At 38.8% G+C, this 21,322-nt stretch overlaps 2 pseudogenes; both read right to left on the minus strand.

The window, feature by feature from the left end:
- Nucleotides 1-4,098: 4,098 nt before the first annotated feature.
- On the minus strand, nucleotides 4,099-5,114 carry LOC138010313 (uncharacterized; annotated as a pseudogene).
- A 4,763-nt stretch (nucleotides 5,115-9,877) lies between these two features.
- Nucleotides 9,878-11,654, minus strand: LOC138009767 (zinc finger MYM-type protein 1-like; annotated as a pseudogene).
- Between the last annotated feature and the right edge of the window lie 9,668 nt (nucleotides 11,655-21,322).

Here is a 21,322-nt window from a genome sequence, read left to right on the forward strand (position 1 = left end):
AGCTTTTGGTCCAGCCTTAATGTGTTACACATAGCATGACAGTCTGACAAGGGAACTTTACCTGCTTTGCATGTTGGACTTGAGAACCATATTTTAAAGTACATTTGAGAAGTGCGAGAAGCACTCGTTTATGGCTGGTAAGCATTCTTGGCATTCTCGTGTATTAAAAAAAAAATTCCTACATGCTTATATTTAACTCAACAATTCACTCGGCGTGTTTTTCGTTTTTCATTTCTTATGTTAAACATCTTCATACACAGGAGGTGGTCAAGCCGATTTCGAACATTTTACGGGAATAGGTTATTTTACAAAGGCAAACATGGAACAGACAAAAGTGTACCTGACAAACAAACGACCAGGCTGGCAAAGGACCAGAATTTGAAAAATGCACTTTAGACCCTGGACGAAAATAATGCTGCACATTTAAATTTTGCACAGGAGAAGATAGGTGTGTAAGAAAAAGAAGGCGGCTTGTTTTAAGCTTCTATCTCTGACTGAAAAACGACGACATGCATTTGAGTTTCGAGAGTTCTCATGGTGCTCAGTAAAAATTAAAGAAACACTTAGAAGTGAGACACCTGGGTCTGTCTATTTGGCTGATTTTAAATTTTGAGAAGTGCAGCATCATGTTTGCATCAAGAAGTTGTAAGGTAAATCCACCGATTCAAAGCAATGCTTCAAGAACCACATTTGCAGGTCTTGTTATTATTTGGTTGGTTTTCTTTCTAACAAAACATTGATAAATCTTTTCTCTTGATACCAGTAAATCAGTTTCCTTTTTTAAATTAGGAGACATACTATGTAACCCTTTCTTATCTTGAAGTCAAGCGATTTTTTTAAACAATTCAAGTTCCGGGTAGACGTAAAGGTTAATTTAGCATATGTTGTCGAAAAAATAAAGTATTAGGCTTCATTGTCGAGGCAGGTTAGGGAATGACAACATAGTTTCGTTTTTGCAAAAAGGATAGGTTCTGCTTGGTTGACATTATGTTCAACATTTACGTCAAAAATGAGTAAAAGACTGCATTCCATCTAAGCTGCATGTCCTTGAAATGTATAAATTCTTCATAGCAGGAACAGAAATGTTTTCCAGATTTGTTATAGGATCTTTCTTTTTCAGTTAACTTTAATACATGAAAAAGTGAACACTGTGCATCCAGTAAACATACGAAAAAGTGTGTAGAATGCCACACAAAAAAAGAAAATAAACAAATAATTTTCAGTTTATGAATTGGCAGCAACAATCCATGTTTGACAAGTCCACTTTTTACAAATCCAGTCCATGTCGTACTACACAGTAAATTTTAGAGAGTTATAATAACTCCCCTAGTAGAGTTAATTTTTTTCGTGTTAAAATAACTCCATAAAGGAGTTTTTTCCTCTTGAAGTAGAGTTAATTTAACCCCTAAGGGTGGAGTTATTTTAACTCTCAAAAGGACTTTAGTTTAACTTCTTCTAGAGTTAAATTTTAGGTTGGAGTTAATTTAACTAATATTGAGGAGTTATTTTAACTCTAATTTGATAGCAATGTAGGGGAGTTATTTTAAATCTGTCAGTGGAGTTGGTACAACTCACTGTTTTGGAGTAACTTTTACTCGGGGGGGGGGGGGGGTATTTTTACTCATATGGGAGTTACGCCAAAGGAGTTACTGTAACTCCAAAAGGAGAGTTAGTTTAACTCTTACCATGGGTGTTATTTTAACACTCTCAGTGGAGTTGGAGTAACCTTTACTCCACGAGGAGAGTTATTTTTACTCTCATATGGGAGTAATGCCAAGGGAGTTACTGCAACTCTGAAAGGAGAGGTAGTTTTAACTCTGTCAGTAGAATTGGTATAATTCACTTTTCTGAGAGTAACTTTGACTCCAGAAGGAGAGTTTTTTTAACTCTCATATGGGAGTAACTACAAAGGAGTGACTCGCTCTGAAAGGAAGGTTTTACTCTTGACGTGGGAGTTATTGCCATAGAGTTACTTTGACTCTCATGGTAGAGTTAGCGTAAGTCACCTGTCTGGAGTTTTAACTAATCGACTCTACATGCTCTAATCATCTCGTGTCTAGGAGACAATACTTCGTAGAGTTACTTTGAATCTACCAGTGGAGAGTTAGTGGAATTAGTATCAATTCCTCTTTACCCTCTAAACAGAAAGCATTCTCCAAAGGTTACTTATTAGCTTTGCAAGAAGAGTTACAGCTGTAACTTACTTATAGAGAGAGACTGGAAATAGAAAGTTACTTTAAATTGCTGCATGTCCTGACACACAGTGTATCCCAAAAGGATGACCAGGTAATTATTAAAGAGGTAGTAGCGACCCGTTACTCCCTGCTGGTGATGTGAAACTGGTGGACTATTACGAGATGTCATTAAATAAATAATGCTGTGTTTGCCCTGTATCCAGGTATTTCAGCATCATGGATCAAGAACATAAACAGGAAGATACTCTTAATAGTAATTTTATTTGTGTCATTGAATTTGACATGTTGCAATGACAATAAACCAAATATCTGAGCTTACAGTGTGCATGGAGGCTTTCAGATAGGTTTTTCAGTTGTTTGTTCCTATTTCAAATCTTTGAACTACATGTTTGTTGACTGTTGCAACACCATAAGGTTTTACTTAGTTCAGAAGCAAGAAAGCTGCCAAGTCGTTGTGATGACAAATCAGTCTCCTTCCAGGGAGCATGGTTTCCACTTCAAAACTTTGATAGTGGCTGCTAAAATTTACTGTATTTAGTTCTGAGAGAACAAATATAATATCATTAAAATTCCTATCTACGACACAAATTTTCCAGACTTGTCCTAAAACTGGATTGTCATACATTTGTATTCATCTGTGTCAACTTGTAATACACAGCCGGCTTTATACTTGGTACAGAGAACTGAAAACCATTTACCCCTGTAGAAAAAAATAAAAAAATAATAACAACAAGACAAATTCCAACTCAGACACTGCTGTCACGTATTACAGTATTTGTGGAATTGCTCTGAATCCCAAAGTGTGCACTGTGCATGAATTTGGGCACTTAATATTAGAGGGTTACAAAGTGGTGGATCGTGTCTCAGGTTTTCACCCAAAGGCTAAGGATTGCTGTGGCACATTGCCTAGGGCAAAATTAGCCATTGGTTCATTACATAAGGAGCGTTGTTTTCGTTTTGGTGTAATTGAGAGATGGCATGCATGGAAACGTGAACTAGGGCAAAACATCTGAACATATGTTAGAATTAGCATTTACCCCTGATCAAAAAACCGGTACTAGAGACTTGTATAGAATAGAAATGCAGAATAAATTAAAGCAAACATATATTTTCCTTGCAGTTCATGGAGCTTACTCAGATATTGGTGTGTGATTATCAACATCCAGATTGTCATCACACAAAGTTTTGAAGTAGTCCACATCCCCTGCATAACAAAAGTGGCCTGAAATTTGAATTGAAATGATTGGTTAATTATATTTATAAGCATGCTTTGAGAGGTAATAAATTTGGCTCTCTTATGTGGCCACATAATTAAAAAAAATATGACAATCACTGTTTTGCAACAGTGAGTGCTAACTGACATCAAAGAGAACATTACATGACATGATATTATTCATAATTTTAACAAGCATTACCTGGGCCAGTTTCAATCCCTTTCACAATAAAAGATGAAAGGTTTCCCTCAGAGGTTTGAAGTCTGTAACAGAGACCTTCTTGATGGCGCTTTGCAAGGGAGTAGGGCAAATTTGTAAAGTTACCTAAGTGCACTGGTAGTCGTTTGAATTCATGATGCTTTGCCTCAAAGCCATACACTATCTTCTTATTAGAGGTCCCATTCTGGTAAAAACACAATAATATCGGCAATTGATAACCTTTAAAATGTGCCACTCAAGAAACAATGAGTAGTAGCAAGCCCTTGACAGTATCATCCTAACATTGCAGGGTCAAGCTTAGTACAGCTGTTTAATTCCTATACATAACAGCTACAAGATCTTAATGTGTGCCCCTGCTGTCCATGGTGATCATAATTATTATGATCAACAGTAAAAGGGATAATTTCATGAGGATGAGAACGGATCTTTAATAATTAAATGCTCTTTACTACATTGAGTACCAAAATCAGTTACCTCAACATTGTCCTTGGCATATGAATCAAATAATGCATCTTGGGTGTTATGGAAAAGGCTGGACACAACTCTTTGAATTTCTCATGGTGGTTCTGAATTAAAACTTGTAAGTAGGCTACTTGATTTTTACTTACTGTTGGTGCAAAGGTGATGCGATTGATCTCAAGCATGTCACAGAAAAGATCCCAGTGTTCATCGTCATCTGGAAAAAGGCCACCAACTCGCAATGGTACATTCCTTGCTAAGCACCACATTTGTTTAGTTATAATTAAAAAACAAGCACATCTGGTAACAACAGGGTTGACTGAATGCCAATTGACATGTGACATTATAAATGAAGGAATAAACAATTTGAACAAGTTAAGATGAAGCACAAAATGAATAAATGAAGAATAGATGGAAGATAGATACTTGTAAATGGATAGCAAACGAGACAACAAAGTGAAGCCCCAGACCAAATAATGTCATGATATAAAACCCCTCAATTACCATGTTGTTTGCAGCCATGGTATCTGAACATACCCGACTTCGCTGAATGGTTGCCGGTTTGTTGGAATCATCATGGTATCCATAATCAAAGGAGGAAATACGTCTGTTAAGCTCCTCAAGTGAGAAATGTTTCTTTTCAAAAATCTGGTTTTCAACATTTCTTTGGTACTGTAGTGAAGAACTCCTTCCAAGATATCATTGCATGGCATCTGGAGGCATACCACCAACCACATGAAAATATCAGGAGTTGTTGAGCATTGACCTGCTGTTGATGCCATAAGTCTGTGAGTACTGGTGATCATAAGCAATCTGGTTGCATTGCCTTTCATGGCTTTCTTGAGTTCTCAAGGTGAAGCCTGTTTCATTGAACTTGCACAAAAGATGACAAATGAAAATGAATAAGAGGAGTCAACACTTACATGCACATGTACTAACATTCCGTAATGAGATAGCCATGCACTTTTTATTTTTTGGTTTATAGATAGAAACATACATTAGCCTTGATTTGGTTTTGATCACCCATACATTCTCTGTAAGGCCTGTGAGCTGTTGAACCTTCCTTAAAACCACCAATGTATTGAGAGCCAAGATTGTCTCCACAAAAGATATGCAATTGTGCCTCGAAATGACCTAGGCTCTCCCACTACCACAAACTGGAAACCTGCATCCTAAGGGAAAAGAAAAAGGAAAATGATATTATTAATTTTGCGAATTTTGGATGGACCAGCAACCGCAGGGCTGTACTCCAAGAAAAGTAGTTGGATGCCCAAAATCTCTATACCCATGAAATCCAGAACGCAAAGCATACAAGTTTGGTGCAAAAACTAATAAAAACTAATATTTCCTAGTTGCCCAAAGGCAAAAAGTAAGTCATCAGGGGTGACCGAGCACCACTTGAGGACAGCCCTGAATTGCATGAAATACACTGTACATGCATGTAACCTGATGTATTTTCTCTTGGTACATATGGTAATTAGTTCTTTTCATCTCTGCAATCCTTACATCAGCCTGCACGCTGTAGGCGTGTCCCCTGGGCAATGCTGATTGGTTCAGTCTGCTATATATTCAGTGTTTTCAGTTTGCTTATTCCTCTCTCGTGCACGTTTACCAAGTTTACTTCGCGTATTCAATTTAACCGCCCACCCGCCCATATTTAGTCTTGGTGCACTAATTTGTTATTACTTCTTTGTCGCTAATTTTTTGTTTTACTAGGCCGTGCAGACTTTGCTCAAAGTAGATGCTTTAAATGCAACAGGACAGGCCACTGGGCCCGTGACTGTAGGTGGTCCGCTTGGTCCTACCCAGGATCCTACCCCAGCTATGGCACTCACCCGTCAGGATCATTCTATGTTAGGGGAGGAGGAGGAGGAGGACAGCCTGGATCGTCAACAAACAATGCTAAGTGATCAGGACATACTTTTCGATAGCCTCGCTCAGGTGAAAGAACAATACGAATTCCCCATCAATGATAGTACTTGTGTTAAAGGAAAGTTAAGAGAAAATGTTAACTTTTACAAAGCTATAGGAGCTTCTAGCTTTATTATCAGTGTTATTCAAGATGGATACAAGTTACCTTTTATCTACACTCCACCATCTGTTCAGTTACATAATAATAGATCTGCTATAGTTCATAGTTCCTTTGTAGGCGAGGCAGTCACAGAGCTTCTTAACTCGTGCGTATCCGTGAGTTGAATGCGCCACCATTTGTCATTAACCCCTTATCTGTTTCAGTCCAGCCCTGCGGCAAAAAGAGGTTGATTTTCGATTTAAGGTATGTCAACAAATGTCTTAAGAAATTTCGGTTTATATGTGAAGATTGCAAAATTGCATTAAGCTACTTTGAAAAAGGTGCATATATGTTCTCGTTTGATCTCAAGAGCAGGTACCACCATATAGAAATAGCAGAAGAACATCAGACCTATTTAGGTTTTTCTTGGAACTTGCAAGGATCACAGTCCAGTCTGTACTTTGTTTTTGCTGTTTTACCTTTTGGCCTTTCCACTGCGCCTTACATATTTCCTAAATGCGTAAGTCCATTAGAAAAGTATTGGCGCTTCCAAGGAGTAAAAATAGCTGTTTTTCTGGATGACGGATTTGTAATAGATAATACCTACGAAAGTTGCAAGGTGGTAAGTTCAAAAGTTAAATGAGATTTAGGATTAGCGGGTTTTGTACTGAATGGCAAAAAGAGTATTTGGGAGCCAAGTTATTGTATGGTTAGGTTTACGTTGGAATTCTGTGGAGGGTTGTATTCACATAACGGATCGCAGACTGAGGAAAATATTTAAACATATTGAAGCTATCAGAATTAATGACTATGTCATGTCCGCAAGGCAATTAGCTTCATTCGTTGGCAAGATTATTTCCACAGGAGCCATTGTCGGCTATGTTTGCAGAATTATGACTAGACATTGCTCTATGTCTATTGTTGCTGCTCAAGATTGGGACTCACCTTTTAAACTTGATCAGTATAGCGTTGATGAAGTTAATTTCTGGAGAGTAAACCTTGAAAATGTGAATATAAGATATTGCTTTAGCAACAGTTTGCCTAATTGTTTTGTTTACTCTGACGCCAGCGGAACTGGCTGTGGCGCACACACGGCGTTGAATCACGAGTTTATTTGTCATAATATGTGGACTGAGGAAGAGTCTGGAAAATCCTCCACGTGGAGGGAGTTATATGCAATAGAATTTGCGCTTGAGTCCTTTTGCACTGTATTAAAAAACTCGCATGTCAAATGGTTCACTGATAGCCAAGCTGCTGCAAAAATAGTTGAGGTTGGAAGTATGAGAACCGATTTACACACCCTCGCTTTGAGGATCTTCGAAATATGCATCAAACATAAGATTCTGCTGGATATTCAATGGGTTCCTCCTTCCGAGGTTGAAAGAGCTGATTTCGTTAGTCGAATCATAGACACGGATGACTGGCAAATTTCAAATTCGTGCTTTGTGCTATTGGAAAATTTGTGGGGCCCACATACAACAGATTGTTTTGCAAATCACTATAACCATCAAATAGATCGTTTTTTCTCCAGATTTTGGACGCCGGGTTGCACAGGAATCGATTTTTTCGTGCAACCTTTACAACAAGAAAATTGCCTTGTTGTTCCTCCAGTTTGCATCGTCTCTAGAACTCTTCACTATTTGTCAAACAGAAGGCCACTGGTACTTTAGCCGTGCCTTTTGGCCCCTATTGAGTAGAACGCATGCCCAGTGCATCATTGACTATAGCGTTTTCTCTGGAAACGGTGTATTAGAGCATGGCCGAAATTTGAATTCGTTGTTAAGGTCTAAACGTTTTAAAGGTTCCATACTGGCGGTGCGGCTTGATTTTAAACATTACGTTATCGTATAGCAGGATGGTGCCAGAGTGTGGCTTGTTGTTATGAAGTTTAAGGCGCTGGCCTATGTTTTGATATTGTTTGAGCATCAATAGAATATCGTGTGGCACTGGCCTGTGTTTGTGTGTCCTAGGTAGTACTGAGTCTATGAGTTTGTCTGGGTATGCGTAAGGCTTTTGAGCCCTATACCAAACTATGACACTGGCCATAGTTGTTTTGCATAAGGCACTGGCCTTTAACATTGAGATGAAGGCATTGACGCGAGTTATCACAGTGAAGTATTTCATGTTATTGCTTGATTTGTATTCTTTTCTAGATTGTTGGAGAAAGCTCTTACTGGAGCAAAGTCCCGGTGATTTTACAGGAACACAGACGAGAGGCTATCAAGCAAGTCTTGACTTCCAGAGCCAATTCTACAGTAAAGAAATACCTAGCAGAGTTAAAAAAGTTCTTTAACTGGTCCCAGAAAAATGGCATTACTGTCGATTTGCCTTATGACAGTATAGTGGCGGCAATGTATTTATTGGAATTCTCCAAACAAACTGAGTCTAGTGCATCTGTTATTCTGGCATACTCTGCCCTTAAATGGCTTCACACACTTTTTCCTGAGAATAACCCGCTGGAGAATGATCTCTGTCGGATTATTGTGGAATCTGCCAAGAGAAGCAAAAGCAAACCGCTCACCAAGAAGACGCCCATAACGGCAGATATTATTAAACAGGTAATCAATAAATACTCTACCCCGGGTTCTAACTTAAAGGATTTGAGGATTGCTACTATTTGTACCGTAGGGTTTGCTGGTTTTTTGAGATTTAATGAGATTTCTAACATTTTGCCTACACATTTAACATTTGTGGGTGGCTACATGTCAATTTTCATTCCCCTTTCCAAGACGGATATTTATCGAGAGGGGAACATCATATACATCAATTGCCTCCATAATAAGTATTGCCCAGTGAACTTGGACATCAGATATATTGAAACAGCTGGTCTTGACTTCAAATCTACTCTCCCGTTGTTCAGATCTGTAAGTTATCACAGGAGTTCAAATTCGTATTCTATTCGCAAATCTGGATTGTCTTATACAAGGTGCCGGGAGATCTTTAAGTCCTGCCTTGTCGAATTGGTTTATGATGCAAGGTGTTTTGGATTACATAGTTTAAGGTCGGGCGGTATTACCTCAGTTGTGCAGCACAGTAAAAACTCTATCTCAGATAGATTATTGAAACTTCACGGCCGCTGGAAAACGGACACAGCCAAGGATATGTACATTCACGAGGATGTGCAGAATAGATTGGCGGTAACTGATTTCCTTGGGTTGTGATTTCCAACTTTGATACTTAGCCTAATTGTAGGTAGCATTCCTTTGATTGATGTTAGTTTTCTCAATATGCTACACCACCTGGTCGGGTGATTTAAATTTTTCTCGGTTAGTATTTCATGTAATTGTAATGAGGGATCTAATTATAATAAACTATTGTATTGAATTATTTCTATAGTATTTCATGCAATTATATGAGGGAACTATTTGTAATGAGTTGTTGTATTGAATTATTTCAATAGTATCTCATGGAACTGTATTAATGAGTGAACTTATTATAACAAGGTATTGTAAAAGAAAGTTAATAAACTCGGTATACTCAGCAAGAGTATCCATCCTAACCTGCTGTAGTTTGATGTCTGTTCATACAGGGAGTTGAAAGCGTAAAATAAGTTACGTTCATTTGAACGCAGTGAATTAGAACATAAATGCAATATTCATGCAGTAAAACTTACATTGCAGTGAAGACTAACATTTGTTGAAAAAAAAAATGTTAACTTTTAAAAAATACCCAGAACTTTGACATAAATTGAAGTAACATGGCCATATGCCTTGAGCTGGTTTTGAACACACTTATGCTTTCCCAGCAAGGTATGGTCAGAATGCATAATATCTTGTTGGTTATGTGGGTTCACTGAAACCAAATTTTCTGTTTGTGTTGCGGTCGGTAAATTCGTTTGTGATGTTAATGGTGGAAAGCCTGTCCGTTCTTTCTTTGTGTATGTTTAAAACTGTCAGGTTACTAAATCGTTCCTGCTTCATTCTTGAACAGAGCCATGTTTTTAGCCTTCAGGCAGTCGATAAGAATCTTTCACCGGCCGCACTGGTTGCTGGATTTACGAGAATCAGCTTACATAACATGATAACTTCTTTTATCATTTCCCGTTCTGGGTTGGGTAGCTCTTTAATTTTTACTATGATGTCGTGAAAACAAAAATAATCACCATCCTTCAGCAGCACTTGTAAAATTTCCATCTGGACGGTTAACACTGAAATATTTACATCATCGTTGTACAGTTTTTCCATAAACTTTAGCTCTTCGGATTTGTCCTGCAAATTGAGACTCCATCTTTGCATACATATCAAAGCTTGGCTGGTCAAACCGCTGGTCAATAGCGTTCATCATCAAGTCAATAGCTTCAAAGTATATTCGCCTGTAAGTCTTGTGCGGTCACAGGATATGTTGGCTCTCCAGTGCCAATTTCAATTCTCCTTGGCGTGCGAGTTCTCCTTGGTAACATTGGTCCACTCATGGAGGGAGAGCTTTTACTTTTCAGTAAAACTACATCATAAAATGATCTGAAGCTCGTATCGTTTCGCATCTTCTACAGAACGTCTTTTGTAACACAAGCTACTCGTTTGCCACTTAGAGCTGACATCTTTGTTTGCTGTAAGGTTCTAGATAAGTTATCTGTGTGAGAAAACAGCCACTGTCCTAAATTCAACCCGAAGAAGAAGTCAAAAGTGTTCATTTGCGCTTTGCATCCAATGATCCTTCCTGATCCACGTATATCGGACTGGAGTTCCTCATCAAGGGAAATTGTCCACTCCTGAAGAAATGCTGCATAATTGTCTAGGATTCGCTGAAAACAGCTTGCGTGTACTGTCCATCTAGTGGGGCAAAGGCCAAGTATGCCCTTGGCTTCAGATTTAGGGCCTTCTAGGTTTTTATTTCCCCCAGGAGATTTTCTCGTTTTGGTGAAAACGTTATGAGGGAAACGATTTCTTTTGCTGTGTCCATAGTGTCTGATAACAACTTACAGTTTTTCATGGTGTCCTTTACACTTAAGCTGAATGAGTGTCCATGTCAGTGAATAGGATAAGCCTTTGGTTGGAGGTCCTGGATTCTTTTCGCCACACCAGTTTTATGTCCCATCATGTTGCTGGCTCCATCAAAGCATTGTCCCCTACAATTAACTTATGATAACTGTAGTTTTAATAACACATCTTTTATAGCCGACACTTAATCTCTTCGCTGATGTCAGGTACATTGTAAAACCCGAGGAAATCTTCGTGGGCCTCTAATTAGCTCTTCGTCAACCCATCGAATGTAGATGGTTAGTTGTTCCTTGTTACTGATATCTGTGTACTCATCGCATATGATTGAGAAGAAGCCACCCCTGATTTCCGATACCAGATCACGCATGACATGATTTGCCATGATGGCAATTACTTCATTTTGAATATCGTGTGTATGTGTCTTCTTTCCTCTCTAACCATTTTAAGAGAAGAGGCTGGTCTTTCCCTCTTGGTTGAAGTAACTGAATAAAGTTTAATTCATCATCGGTATCACCCTGAAAACCTGTCCTTGCTGGGCAAGATACTGCAAACACTCAATGACTTTGATGAAGCACATACCGTTAGACTCCATTGTCTTTTTTGCTGCATCACTGGACATTTCCCACACATTTCCGCAAGTTCTGGAAAGGTTTGTTTCATAGTCAATGGCTATTTTGTGGCATTCAGACACTTGATGCTCCTTGAATCACGCCAACGCCATTTTCCAGTTTGAAAACCCATAAAGCAGACTTCCTTACTTCTGGCAGCTCGAAGATTTGATTTTGCATTTTGTTGCATGCAAATGAAACACAACACAGAATCGCTTTACTCATTATAGTGTAGCCAAGGAAATTCCGAAAACCAGTTGGGTTGAAATGCGCGATTCTGTTTGCCACAATGCTTTTTTGGAAAGTTGAAATCCGCAGGTTGGAATGGTTCAGTTATATTGACCTCTACAGCTTTGCTGGCTGTCGACTGATCAACTTGTCGTTGGATTGGAGGAGGCTGCAACTCTTGACTGGATATTGTGGCTTCTACCTCACTAGTGAAGTTAATTGTTTCGCACATTCTTTTGGGTGGAGGCTCTTTTGAAGAATGTAAATGAAACATTATTAGACCAATATTTTAAAAACTATGTCACATGAAAAAGTGACTGGAAGTAATTCAATAAAAGTAGCAGAAATTATGCAGAGTTTATGCAGAGTTTACTCACCAGATAAAGAAGGTTTTCCATTTTGTTTGGAAAAGTAATTAGAAATTTTAAGAGATCTCTTAATCTTTTGCATTACTAGTGGTTTGTGAAGTCTCGTCGTTCGTATTTATGTTGCCGTGTACCATGTGCACTCCTTTGTTCGTAATAACCACAGGATTGAATGTTCCTTGAAGACCAGAGCTATACACAATTCTGTCGTTTAAGTACTTTCGATGACAAAATGTTTTTACAAACAGACCATGTTCAACAAAACTTGCAATTGGAATGCTCGACGAGCCGACATCAAAAGACAGACTTCGCGTTGATCGAGCTAAAATCAGGATGCACAATAACAAGAGAAACAATAACCTCATGATCTTTCAAAAATCAAGGTTGAAACTATAAACTATTTTACAATTGTAACGACTAATGCTTCATTCTGTCTATTTATCTGCGCGTTTTCTTTGCCAGTAACTCTGGTCACTTTCGAATTAACGATTTTTTTGCTATTTTTCACTCCGTTACTTTCGTTAATTTATTTTTATTCTTGCAAAAAGTGGGGGGCTGCTAAAGCCCCCCCCCCCAGCCCCTCCCTCTGTGCGGTCCCTGTTGTTGCATGAGAAGTGTTGTTTTGTTCTTGTTGTTTCTTTTCGAATAAAATTGCATCCTCGTTTACATAAGTATGTGATAAAAATAAATTACCAAGCAAGATGGTCAGTCCATGGTTTGAAACGTGCAATTTGTAGTAATAATTTACGACGCTTATTATACAGATCTGCTAACATCTGTTGAGAGTAGAGAAAAAATGCACTGGCAAGAACTACAAATAAAATTAATAAAATATGTATAACCTCCAAGGAAAAAAAAAAGCTGCAGACTGAATACTCCCACTTTCATCATTTTTCTAATGGTTTGCTCCTAAAGGGTTGCGGTTAATTTTTTTACTGGCTTGTCCGCAGTAATCTTGTAAAAGTTATAGGGATGATGACACAAATCAGCCCTTCAGTATCCCTCTTTCACACTCTCCTGTCCAGGCCAAATTAAGAGGAAAAGCAGTGACAATTTTTTACTCTCAGGTTTTACGTATTTTTTCAATGACGTCTACAGATTTTTATCAATTATAGTTGTGGTTCTTGCCAGTGCATTTTTTCCCTACTCTCAGTTATTAGAACAATGCTAGAAGTGTCGTAGATAATTACAGTGAATTGCGCGTTTCAAACCATCCACTGACCAGCTTCCTTGGTAGGCAATTGTTATACGTATGTAAGCAAGGATGCAATTTTATTCGAAAAGAAACAACAAGAACGAAACAACACTTCTCATGCAACAATAACGCTACGAATACAGGGCATGAATGGAACAAAAGAAACCTTTCGTTACTTTGCGAAACATAAATATTTACCGGGTTTGAAGGTCAAAAGTTCAAGTTAACAACATCTTATATGTGTATGCCTCTAGAAAATGAGTTCACAATGAAATGGATAACATTGGATAACATTATGGACTCAAACTTTCCGTAGCTCACTGAAGTGCAAGTACATACTTTCTTTCGGTAGTAACCGTTCATTATGTCAAATTATGTCTGCACAATTGACGCACATTCAGTTTTCGTTTTTGAGCATATGTATACTGATTTGGTTTGAAATTCTGTCATATTTTTGCTCTACTACTACCGTTTTAAAGGGGTGCTCTTGAAATGAAACGTACCGCCAAGTTGTACATGCATTTCAGTGAAACTGACACTGCGTGCGTTTTGTAATGTAAACAATTACAAAAATAATTCTTGATACCTTTCGCATTACAGTGGAGTACATTTCTTGCACCTAAATTGTTTGAAGCTCTATTAGCACTATAATCGAGGTTAAGTACTATTGCATCGTTGGTATTTTAAGCCAGAGATTGTAAGCACTAATCGAACTTGAAACAAACCGATTCAGCCCTGCATAAGTGAGGTTTGCTTGTGGTGCAGTACCAATTGACACTATGATTCTTAAAACAAAGTCTATTCTCCCAAGCAAAAGAAAATGCAAGAATTCAATAATGACAATGCTCTACTTGCAAACACTGAATATTTATTTTGTGTAACTATACAATAACAGACATTTAAAAATTATGGTAATTTCAGCTCTAATCAATACTATTCAGCTAGTGATGATGCAACATGTACATACTTGTCACGTGAGTTCTCTAACTAAAGATAATTTCATCATCAAACACTACATGTACACTAGCATAATAATTTATCTTACTGCTGCAGCAACCAAACTGTTTTGTTACATGAATGAAGGGGTAGTTTCTAAAGAAACTGTGGTGCTGCGTCGGTGGGGAAGTAGTATACAAAAATTTGGTTTATCAGCAGAGTTGATAATGTAAATTGACCACCGTACAGAGATTCTAAAAGCTGACGTTTCGAGCGTTAGCCCTTCGTCAGAGCGAATCGAGGGATTATGGGTTACGTGTAGTTTTTATAGTAGAGTAGGAGCTATGCTATTGGTGGTAACATGGCCACGTGAGAAGTAGGAATATATTAGTTAAATGAAAACCAAATTTTTGTATACTACTTCCCCACCGATGCAGCACCACAGTTTCTTTAGAAACTACCCCTTCATTCATTTGTATTAAACCTCTGCGACCACTAACCTTGTGTTCTAGTATTTTTTAATCCACAGATTTCTAACAGGAGACCCAAGACGACGATGCCAAGCTTGAAGAAACTCACCAAGGAGCTACGCCAGGAAATCGTAAGTTTTCATTTAACTAATATATTCCTACTTTTCACGTTGCCATGTTACCACCATTAGCGTAGCTCCTACTCTACTATAAAAACTACATGTAACCCATAATCCCTCGATTCGCTCTGACGAAGGGCTAACGCTCGAAACGTCAGCTTTTAGAATCTCTGTACGGTGGTCAATTTACATTATCAACTCCGTTGATAAACCAAATTTTTGTATACTACTTCCCCACCGACGCAGCACCACAGTTTCTTTAGAAACTACCCCTTCAGCCGACATAAAAAGACAGACTTCGTGTTGATCGAGCTAAAATCAGGATGCACAATAACAAGAGAAACAATAACCTCATGATCTTCCAAAAATCAAGGTTGAAACTATAAAATATTTTACAATTGTAACGACTAATGCTTCATTCTATTTATCTGCGCGTTTTCTTTGCCAGTAACTCTGGTCACTTTCGAATTAACGATTTTTTTGGTATTTTTCACTCCGTTACTTTTGTTAAATTATTTTTTGTTTAATTTATTTTTATTCTTGCAAAAAGTGGGGGGCTGGTAAAGCCCCCCCCCCAGCCCCTCCCTCTGTGCGGTCCCTGTTGTTGCATGAGAAGTGTTGTTTTGTTCTTGTTGTTTCTTTTTGAATAAAATTGCATCCTCGTTTACATAAGTATGTGATAAAAATAAATTACCAAGCAAGATGGTCAGTCCATGGTTTGAAACGTGCAATTTGTAGTAATAATTTACGACGCTTATTATACAGATCTGCTAACACCTGTTGAGAGTAGAGAGAAAATGCACTGGCAAGAACTACAAATAAAATTAATAAAATATGTATAACCTCCAAGGAAAAAAAAGCTGCAGACTGAATACTCCCACTTTCGTCATTTTTCTAATGGTTTGCTCCTAAAGGGTTGCGGTTAATTTTTTTACTGGCTTGTCCGCAGTAATCTTGTAAAAGTTATAGGGATGATGACACAAATCAGCCCTTCAGTATCCCTCTTTCACACTCTCCTGTCCAGGCCAAATTAAGAGGAAAAGCAGTGACAATTTTTTACTCTCAGGTTATACGTATTTTTTCAATGACGTCTACAGATTTTTATCAATTTTAGTTGTGGTTCTTGCCAGTGCATTTTTTCCCTACTCTCAGTTATTAGAACAATGCTAGAAGTGTCGTAGATAATTACAGTGAATTGCGCGTTTCAAACCATCCACTGACCAGCTTCCTTGGTAGGCAATTGTTATACGTATGTAAGCAAGGATGCAATTTTATTCGAAAAGAAACAACAAGAACGAAACAACACTTCTCAATTTACATTTTCAACTCTGTTGATAAACAAAATTTTTGTATACTACTTCCCCACAGACGCAGCACCACAGTTTCTTTAGAAACTACCCCTTCATTCATTTGTATTCAACTGCTGCGACCACTAACCTTGTGTTCTAGTATTTTTTAATCCACAGATTTCTAACAGGAGACCCAAGACGACGATTCCAAGCTTGAAGAAACTCACCAAGGAGCTACGCCAGGAAATCGTAAGTTTTCATTTAACTAATATATTCCTACTTTTCACATTGCCATGTTACCACCAATAGCGTAGCTCCTACTCTACTATAAAAACTACACGTAACCCATAATCCCTCGATTCGCTGTGACGAAGGGCTAACGCTCGAAACGTCAGCTTTTAGGATCTCTGTACGGTGGTCAATTTACATTATCAACTCCGTTGATAAACCAAATTTTTGTATACTACTTCCCCACCGACGCAGCACCACAGTTTCTTTAGAAACTACCCCTTCATTCATTTGTATTCAACCGCTGCGACCACTAACCTTGTGTTCTAGTATTTTTTAATCCACAGATTTCTAACAGGAGACCCAAGACGACGATGCCAAGCTTGAAGAAACTCACCAAGAGTTACGCCAGGAAATCGTAAGTTTTCATTTAACTAATATATTCCTACTTTTGACGTTGCCATGTTACCACCCCTTCATTCATTTGTATTTAACCGCTGCGACCACTAACCTTGTGTTCTAGTTTTGTTACATGGTTCTGAGTAAAACTTTCAAAGGCCCATTATCCCCATCAAAGCCTTGCAGTGATCGTTTTTTCATTCAAAACGATGATTAAAACAAAAAATAATAATGAAATGTGACCCTTCATGCAAAAAGTGGGCTTATCCAAATTTCACGCTATAGCTATTTCATGGTCCTGGTCGTGAAATTGTAAAAAATTATGGGAATGCGAGTGAAATTTCGATTTCACGGTGTGAAAAAGGTCACAGTCACCGTGAAAATATTTCACGCCGTGAAAACAGGTCATAACGTCTGAGAAATATTTCATGCCGTGAAACAAAGTGAACTTCTTTTGCGTAAACATCAATCTGTTACCCTGAATATCATGCCATCATTATGTCACGCCGCCTGCAAAGGTTTTACTGCAAGCATTATTAAATGGAATCATCGGCTATCTGTCAGCGAATCACCAACTCGGGATTGGTTCCATTCTTTTGTTTACTTTTCTGTTTTATATTGTGGGTTTCGGGAAAACGAAAGAAAACGAAATAACAGAAGAAAAAAATCGTAGATACTAAAACTTTGAACAGTAGACTATCCAAATCGATGCACAATAAGATCAGCGTTTATTATTTCGTTTCTCGGCCAAAAAGCACGCAACTTCAGTTTGCCGGAATAGGTTTTAAACATTGAATATTTGTAAAAGAATGTCCATGGTAGTTGGATCTTTAAAGACCAGAAATTCAAAAGAATGAGCTCAGTAAAACCATAACAGAAATCAACACGTCACGTGCTGTCTGTAGTAAAAATTAGATAATCAGTTTATAGGATCAGTAGAAAAATACATTCCCTCCCAGACATAACTCATAAGAAACAAACACATTTGGCATCACAGAGTCTGGCTATTCTCTTCGCGTATAGTTTTTATTCGCTTGCACAAAAGATCTAAAATTGATTGGAGCAAGCTCTATTGGAAAAATTAGGTTATCGTGAAATTGCAACATTTTTAAACATAAAATTGTTGTACTACTAATATATGTATACGCTTCTGGTAAGTTAGCCTCAAATAATTCGTTTGAAAAATTGCACGGCACGGCAAGAGAAATGCACTAAAAGCGGTAAGTATGGTAATTAGTTCTACTTCACATATGAATGAAAACTAATTTTCATAACAAAAACTTCGCACCTAGACTCGCTTTGAAGAGGAGGCAGACATGAACTTGGAAATGGCGTATTAGGCAAGCTAAACGTTCCAACTTGAAGCCGGCTCTCTCACAACCGGGAAGGGAGAGCGCACAAGCGGGATATCATGGTATCATCATTCATTGTCTTCCGTCAAACGCGGTGTCTTATTTTTCTTGTCTCGCTTGTTTTTCCCCTTTTCCTACATTTCTCTGCACCACCAGGGTTGGTCTCCTCTTTCTTAGTTTCCTCTGTACCTGTAAATTGTAAGCCAATGTTTTCACAATTTTAATAATTGGACTGCAATAAACTTCGACGACAAGAACATTCTAAGTTAAAGCTTGAAACAACTACCGTCATTCCATGATTCTATGTTGCTCCGCATGCGTGCGTCAAAGAGAAGAATACAATAGTAAAGAAATGGTTATTATCTGTCTTTATGCGAGCTAGATAAGAAATTAACAAGACAATATAACATACTGAAACACATGCATGTTTGTGCTCGCTTAAAAATAATGCAGCTATAACCATAGGCATCCCAAGCTCGCGTCACTACATACAGCCGTTGAGAATTATGGTTACGAGTGACGCTATGGGGAGGGGTAAGTGTTGTACATGAAATGACTGTACCACAGTACATAGGGTGGAGTTAATTTGACCTTGGACCCAAGCTCCATGTCCTGTGCGTGTCAGCAGCTGTTAAATTCATCAACTATCGTGGAATCGAAGCAGAAAATACTCATTTCCAGCCAAGAGAGTGGGGATTTTCGACAACAAAACATTCACAGAGTTTCACAAATGATGTGGCTTTAGATTTACGTGAAAAAATCGCGGCTGGGATGGATTTTCGAGTCGCAAACTGCCTCTGAGCTGACAATGGTCGAAATCTTAGTGTGCAGCCTTGACTTCGTCTTTGAACATTGAAAACACGGACTTCCCGAAACGGTAAAATAAGCTCCAAAAGGCACAAGAATACACCAGAGGTGAGTCATTTTTATTCATTTTATTGAACGTACGTTAAATTGAGCATTTTTTAGGCTTCATAATCGACGGTATTTTATTTCCCATGGAAAGTCTTATAACGCGTTTAAATTCTCAACGGTTGTCTGTCGTGACGCGAGCTTGGGCTGCCTATGGTTACAGTTGCAAATATAACAACTTGCCTGCTTCCTGCTCATCGGGCAACATCTTGTTTCCTTCTGTTTCAAATTGGAAGTTTCCAAACAAAGAGACCTAAATGCAGGCAGACTTTTCAGATCAAGCTTACCCAACTCAAGTTATAACAAATTAGGTTCAAGGTAGATATTCATTACCATGGTTAGGGTTCTTCATAACAGCAATCACGGTTTTGTAACTTAGGTAAAAAGGATAATGTGTAAACGCGTTTTCCCCTAAAGGCTTGGTGTCCTTGGTGAGGCAGAATTTGCATGTTTCACATCATAAACAACTTTAACAGAAATACATGATTATACAAGTGAACTTTACAAAGACTCAGTTAACTAGTGCATACATACTGTAGCCTCTCTCATGTAGTCTCTCCATAACAAAATTAAAACACTGGTTTATTCAAAATTGCTTTGGAACAAACCAAGAGTTGTATGGTCAATATTATAGACTGAGACGAACCAACTCACCAAAAAAGAAAATAGCAACTTGGCTTATCTTTGGTTTTGTTGTTGGCCACAATGTACCAGGAAAATGCTCACAGTTGCAGTCACAATGATATTTTACATATCACAACAACAAAAAAAAAGGCATCAGTACACACACACAATATTGGACACAAATAGTCCTAGATGAACATAAAAATGAATCCTGCCCAAGCCATTCTCAATGCGGATGCCTATGTAGGGGTGCAAATGATCAAGTCCAGCCGATATCTCAACCGGTCTGTCACACCGGCCCAACCAGTTATTGAAAGGAATCTCTACCAGGGGTGCAAATGTTCAAGTCCAGCCGACACCTCAACCGGTCCATCACACCTGCCCAAACCTTTATTGAAAGGTTTCTCTACCAGGGGTGCAAATGTTCAAGTCCAGCCAATACCTCAACTGGTCCATCACACCTGCCCAACCCTTTATTGAAAGGAATCTCTACCAGGGATGCAAATGTTCAAGTCCAGCCAATACCTCAACCAGTCCATCACACCTGCCCAACCCTTTATTGAAAGGTTTCTCTACCAGGCGTGCAAATGTTCAAGTCCAGCCGATACCTCAACTGGTCCATCACACCTGCCCAACCCTTTATTGAAAGGAATCTCTACCACGGTTTTTTACATGTTCAAGTCCAGCCCATACCTCAACTGGTCCGTCACACCTGCCCAACCCTTTATTGAAAGGAATCTCTACCAGGGGTGCAAATGTTCAAGTCCAGCCAATACCTCAACCGGTCCATCACACCTGCCCAACCCTTTATTGAAAGGATTCTCTACCAGGGATGCAAATGTTCAAGTCCAGCCGATACCTCAACCAGTCCGTCACACCTGCCCAACCCTTTATTGAAAGGTTTCTATACCAGGGGTGCAAATGTTCAAGTCCAGCCGATACCTCAACTGGTCCATCACACCTGCCCAACCCTTTATTGAAAGGAATCTCTACCATGGTTTTTTACATGTTCAAGTCAAGCCGATACCTCAACCGGTCTGTCACACCTGCCCAACCCTTTATTGAAAGGATTCTCTACCAGGGATGCAAATGTTCAAGTCCAGCCGATACCTCAACCGGTCTGTCACACCTGCCCAACCCTTTATTGAAAGGTTTCTCTACCAGGGGTGCAAATGTTCAAGTCCAGCCGATACCTCAACCGGTCCATCACACCTGCCCAACCCTTTATTGAAAAGAATCTCTACCAGGGGTGCAAATGTTCAAGTCCAGCCGATACCTCAACCGGTCCGTCACACCTGCCCAACCCTTTATTGAAAGGAATCTCTACCAGGGGTGCAAATGTTCAAGTCCAGCCGATACCTCAACCGGTCCGTCACACCTGCCCAACCCTTTATTGAAAGGTTTCTCTACCAGGGGTGCAAATGTTCAAGTCCAGCCGATACCTAAACTGGTCCATCACACCTGCCCAACCCTTTATTGATAGGAATCTCTACCATGGTTTTTTACATGTTAAAGTCCAGCCGATACCTCAACCGGTCTGTCACACCTGCCCAACCCTTTAT

The sequence above is a fragment of the Montipora foliosa genome, chromosome 7 (assembly GCF_036669935.1).
Source record: "Montipora foliosa isolate CH-2021 chromosome 7, ASM3666993v2, whole genome shotgun sequence".
Lineage (NCBI taxonomy): Eukaryota > Metazoa > Cnidaria > Anthozoa > Scleractinia > Acroporidae > Montipora > Montipora foliosa.